General features: G+C 37.7%; 1 non-coding gene across 1 annotated transcript; it reads right to left on the bottom strand.

Moving 5' to 3' along the window:
* Positions 1-418: 418 nt before the first annotated feature.
* LOC115724227 (small nucleolar RNA R71) lies at positions 419-525 on the bottom strand. The gene has a single exon (XR_004013029.2). It is a non-coding gene; the product is annotated as a small nucleolar RNA R71 (small nucleolar RNA).
* Positions 526-6,120: the final 5,595 nt, after the last annotated feature.

Here is a 6,120-nt window from a genome sequence, read left to right as displayed (position 1 = left end):
TGGAGGTAATAACGGTAATAATGGTGGTGCCGTGGAAGATCAAGCTAATGGCCGTAGCTTGAGAGATTACATTCTCCCTACTCTGACGGGAGTGCAGTCATGTATCAGGCCACCGGCAGTGGATGCGAACAACTTTGAGATTAAACCTGCCATACTTCAAATGGTGCAGTCTTCAGTTCAGTTTGGTGGCCTCCCTTCTGAAGATCCTAACCTGCATCTCTCTAACTTCATGAAACTTTGTGAAACTTTTAAAGTTAATGGAGTTAGTGATGATGTCATTCAACTGAGACTGTTCCCATTTTCTCTTAGAGAACGAGCCAAAAGTTGGCTAAACTCCTTGCCACCCAACTCTATTGCCACCTGGAATGATCTAGCAAAAAAATTCTTGTCAAAGTTCTTTCCTCCAGCAAAGTCTGCAAAGCTGAGAGGAGAAATCAACAACTTATGCCAACAAGATAATGAATCTCTCCATGAGTCTTGGGAGAGGTTTAAAGATCTGATCAGAAAGTGCCCTCATCATGGTATAGAGAAGTGGATGCTGGTCCACAACTTCTACAATGGGTTGGTAGGAAACACTAGAACTCTAATAGATGCAGCAGCTGGTGGAGCCTTTATGAGAAAGAGTGCTAATGAGGCTTATGATCTATTGGAGGAGATGGCTCTAAACAATCAGCAATGGCCAACTGAAAGGAGTCAATCTAAGAAAGTAGCTGGTGTGTTAGAGGTTGATGCCATCACAAAGTTGACAGCTCAGGTTGAGGCATTGACAAAGCTAATTGCAGGGCAAGCTAAACAAGCCCAAGTTGTTTGTGAGTTATGTGGAGGAAGTCATCACTTTTCAGAGTGTCAAGCAGATGTGGATGATTTGCCAATGGATGAAGCTAAAGCCATTGGAAATTTTTCACAGAATAACAATAACAATTATGGGTTCAACCAGGGTAATAACCGAAGAAACAGTGGGTTCTATCAGCAACGAAATCAGAACCATAATCAGAATCAACAGTTTAATCAACAACAAACCTCTGGTGGAAATTCTAGTTTGCAAACAGATTTACTGCTTCAATTCATGACTGAAACTAGATCTTCAATCAAAGACCTTCAGACACAGATGGGCCAACTAGCAACTCAAGTAGCAACTCGTCCTCAAGGGAATTTGCCTAGCACAACTGAAGTAAACCCCAAAGAAAACTGCAAAGCAATTACCCTGAGAAGCGGTAAAAATTATGATGGTCCTGAACTGCCACAATCAGCTGATGGAGAAAAGGAGAATGAAGCTCAACCAAAGCCAACCCCAACACCAACATCAGAGAAGGCTACTGACAGCCCAACACAACCACAACAGTGTCCACCAATTAGCATTGATCACCATGTGAAAATACCCTATCCTCAGAGGCTCAGAAAGTCAAGTATAGACAAGCAGTTCACCAAATTCCTAGAGGTCTTCAAAAGACTACACATCAACATTCCTTTTGCTGAAGCCTTGGAACAAATGCCCCGTTATGTGAAGTTCATGAAGGAGATATTGTCTAAGAAGAGAAAATTGGAGGACTATGAAACAGTGGCATTAACTGAGGAGTGTAGCGCCATTTTGCAAAAGAAACTACCGCCCAAGCTTAAAGATCCGGGTAGTTTCAATATTCCATGCTCTATAGGGGGTTCGGTGGAAACTAAAGCTCTATGTGATCTAGGAGCAAGCATTAATCTAATGCCTTTGTCTGTCTTCAAGAGGCTAGGATTGGGAAAAGCAAAGCCTACAACAGTGACTTTACAACTGGCAGATCGTTCTTTGACTCATCCTCGTGGGATAATTGAAGATGTACTAGTGAAGGTTGGTAAGTTTATCTTCCCTGCTGATTTCTTAATTCTTGATATGGAGGAAGATTCAACTATTCCCATTATTTTGGGAAGACCATTCTTAGCCACGGGTCGAGCAGTAATAGATGTTCAAAAGGGAGAGTTAAAGTTGAGAGTGCAAGATGAAGAGGTCAATTTTAATGTTTTTGCCCCAACTGACATTCCTACCTGTTGTAAGATTGAGATGGTGAAGGGTTCTTTTGTTAAAGCTGATAAGAAGAAAGCAAAGCCTAAAGAGCGACTTCGAACGATTCAGCGTCGTTGGAAAAGATTGATGTGTGGTAGTTCTGAAGGTGAGCTTACTCTTGTGCAAAAATCTGAAATCAACACTATTGGTGGTCAATTTTCTTCATTTAGTACGAGGGCTCTTTCGGATGAAAAGGGTCCACCCAACCCTTTCTGAGAGGGTCTCAGGTAAGTTTCTTCTCTCTGCATATTATTTTACACATTGGGGACAATGTCATATTTAGTTTGGGGGGAGAGACTTAAAAAAAAATAATTTCTGCACTTATTTTAATTTCTGCACTTTAATTTCTGCCTTTTAATTTTCTGTTTTAGTTTTTTTTTTTTTGTTTTAGTTAAGGAATGGCAATAAGCTTGACGATAGTTGTATACTGCTGATTAGTGTGATGTGATCTGAACCTGTAAAATAACTGTGTGCTTGATTTTGTTAACTCTTTCGATTAGTTCGGATGCATAGAAACCTGTGTTTTTTCTGCAATTACTCAATCTGTGAAAATTGTTATAATTGTTTTACTATGGTTTGTCGTAAGATCGGCATGATGGCTTAGAACTTGCATGTTTATTCTTTTGAGATGAAATCCTTGATAGTGTTCAATTGGAATATGACTTAGGCATTTGTTGGATAGTTTGAGCCTTTCAAGCCTACCATAATAATGTTTACCCCTAGTTAACCTTATTGAGCCTAAACCCGTTATGTTTTTCACCCATTGACCCGAAAAATTGTAACCATACTATTAATTTTTCTTCACCATTGTATCCATGATATCATAAGACACATAATTAGTTTGGGGGAGGAGACATATTTAGTGTGATAAAACAGTTAGAGGGAGAAGAACTTGCAAGATTGAGAAGAGAAAAAAAACAATGAGTAATTCAATGTCACTGAAAAAAAAAATAATAAAAATGAAAAAGAAAGACACAATAAAAAGTAATATGTGTTTGAAAAAAAAAAAAATCAGTGATGTTGAAAGGAAAAAAATAATAAATATATCTTCTCTCAATCTTGGTAAATGTGGGAACACTATGGGGTTTTGAAAAAGAAAAGTAAGAAGCTTGTGGGTTCTGTTTGTGTGCTTATGATATCTTGAGCCAAAACCGTCCTTTGTTGATTTCTGAATATCTGAGCCATAATGCCTAAACCTCGAAAAGACCTAATGATTCCAAAAGATATTGTCAACATTAGTGGAGAAAGGTAAGCATGCAAGCTTATGAGTTATCGGATTGTGGAACGATTGGAAAGAGTAAAACTTTTATAACAATGTTTCACATTTGAATAAATTGTTGCAGTTGTACATAGTGTTATTAATTGAGCGTCCGAGTTAATTGTTAGAGTTAGTAGGATCAAAATTCTAGTTGATGCAAGGAAGAAAACAGAGCATGAGTCAGCAGCATAGTAATTATCTGATAGCGTAGTTAGTTTTTTTTTATCTTACTCTGGGGCGAGTAAGAATCTAGTTTGGGGGATTTTGTTAGGTTATAATTAGCCTATGTTTTGGGTCTTTAAAGTTAGCATTATCTCGTCTATTGGTGTCTTTTGGAGCAGTTTTACGCTTGATTTTCATTATTTTAGGTTCCCGGAGTGTTAAAGTTCAAATTCAGTCAAATGGCGAAAAACTGGGATAAACTGGAAGAAAATTGGAAAATTCGGCTCCAGACGCGTCAGTAGTCGCGACCTCATGAGAGCTAGGTCGCGACCCTTTTTCCTGGTCGCGACTTCGAGGTTTGGTAGAACCTTCGATTTTTGAGGTTTGCCTGTAGTCGCGACCAGCTTAAGGGCTAGTCGCGACTTGGTACGGACGTCGTGGTTTTGACCTAATTTTGATTTGTCTCTCAATTGGAGGCACACTACTCATCCCTATATAAGGAATACGACACTGAAGGTCAGAATTAAGGAGAAATAGACCTAAATAGTGGATGCAAGTGGAGAGGAAGCTATCTTGAAGACCCGGAGCGTTATCACCTTCTAGTTTCTTTCTTTTACCCTTAATTTCTTCTTTATGTTTGTTTTTGTTTCTGAATTAATCATGGATGTTTTTAGAGTTATTATGAACTAAATTTCCCAATAAGGGAGAATGATGATTGTTGTTTAAGTTTATGCCTAGTTAATAAATAATTGTCATTCCTTCATCTTATGTGTGAATACTATCTATATTTGTGTTTAATTCCATGTGCAAGCTTGATCACATTTTACATGTTCAATGATCTCAATTCGAAATCTGAAAAGTGAGAATTGAGAATGATAAAATTTGGATAGTCTAGGTTTTGATGTGAAACGAAAGTATTTACATAGCCTCAGTGACTAATAGATTATTGCTTAATGCTGATTTTGTGTTGATTTAATTAAGAAGTTAATTAGAGAACACATTATTTAGAACCTAAAAGATCTGAAAAGAGTTAGGTTAATTTATAATCTGTCTTTCACATTGAGATAAGGATAGCAATTAGGTATTAACATTGGTAACTTATCAACAGGATTCACCTCCCTAATCTCTCATCTTGATTAATCGTCGTTTATTTTCTCTTTAATTTTCTGAGTAATTTACTTTCAAATGGCAAATTTATTATTTTACCAAAGAGAATCATAAGTATAGTTTAGTAGTACTTAATCCAATTCCCTGTGGTTCGACCTCACTTGCGTGAGATACTACTTGATTGCGTATACTTGCGTAGTAACTATAAAAATCGTAACAAACATCTTCCCCAATCTCATTCCAAAGCCCCTTAAAGAATCTCGAACTATACCCATCTGGACCAGGGCTCTTGGAAGAATGGATATCAAACATAGCCTTTTTAAGTTCAGCCTTCGTGAAAGGTCTTATGAGCCTTACTTGTTGCTCGATGTCAAGGATCTTACCCTGAGCAAGAATATTCTGATCTAATCTTCTCGTTGCTGAACTCCCTTTCCCCATAAAGTTTTTAAAATGGTTTAGGAAGTGCTCAACGACCTTCGAATAGTCTTCAATAACTTCTTCATTCCTGCAGTAGGTTAGGATCCTGTTTTCTTGTGTTCTTTTTTTTCAAAGAGGCATGAAAGAAGCTTGAGTTCTCATCACCAAATTTCATCCAATTTATCTTCGCATGCTGCTACATATAGCTAGTATAATCCTTTTTGGCATAAATATACACTTGTAGAGTGCTTTTCTCAGCAACTTGAAAACTTTGGTTGCTCAGGTCTGTTGCCAGGTTCCCTCTAGCAGTGTTGAATTCCTCTTTGGCTACTTTGTAAGAGCCAATTATGTCTCCCTGATTGTCTTTGTGAAATCTCTTCAGCACATGCTTGGTTCTCAACAACTTTTGAACAATACCTTTGAGTCCCTTGCTACTAGTCTGATTATATCAACAGCAAAGAACAGCCTCTTTATACCCTTCTCTGTTCATCCAGTAAGTACAAAATTTGAAGGGAATGGTCCCTAAGTTCCCATCCTCCACATGCTTTATTATACAGTAGCTATGATCTGAGATAGCATCCCATTTATTCATAGCAATTATTTTCGGAAAAAAATCTAGCCACTTTTCATTACAGAAAACTCTATCCAGTTTAGAATAAATTATGTCCCCCAATTCATGATTATTTGACCAGGTAAACTTGCCACCCATACTGTGAAGCTCCCCCACCTAGCCTTTTGCTAACAAATCTTAAGCATCTTGAATATCTCTAGGTGTCATCTGACGACCTCCACTTCTATCTCCATAGCTAAACATAGCATTAAAGTCTCCAAAAATAATCCAGTGATCTTTTAGATGACCAAGAGTCGAGAACTTGTCCCACAGAGAAATCAATTCTGTCATGGAATTACTTCCATACACTGCAGTACATAACAACTATCTTTGTCCCCAATCTTTCTAATTTTGCAATGAACAAACTGATCATCTTCCACAAGAATCTCAACATTCACATAGCTAGCTTGCCATAACAACATGATTCTATAAGAAATAATAGGGCAGGAGTAGAAATTCCAGCTCCTAAAGTTATTTTCCATCACATCTAACACCCTGTTTCAAAAGAGCCAAGAAACCAACCTT

The sequence above is a fragment of the Cannabis sativa genome, chromosome 2, assembly GCF_029168945.1.
Source record: "Cannabis sativa cultivar Pink pepper isolate KNU-18-1 chromosome 2, ASM2916894v1, whole genome shotgun sequence".
In the NCBI taxonomy this organism is placed as follows: Eukaryota; Viridiplantae; Streptophyta; class Magnoliopsida; order Rosales; family Cannabaceae; genus Cannabis; species Cannabis sativa.
Note: the sequence above shows the minus strand (reverse complement) of the source record. Positions and strands in the feature narration are given on the sequence as shown.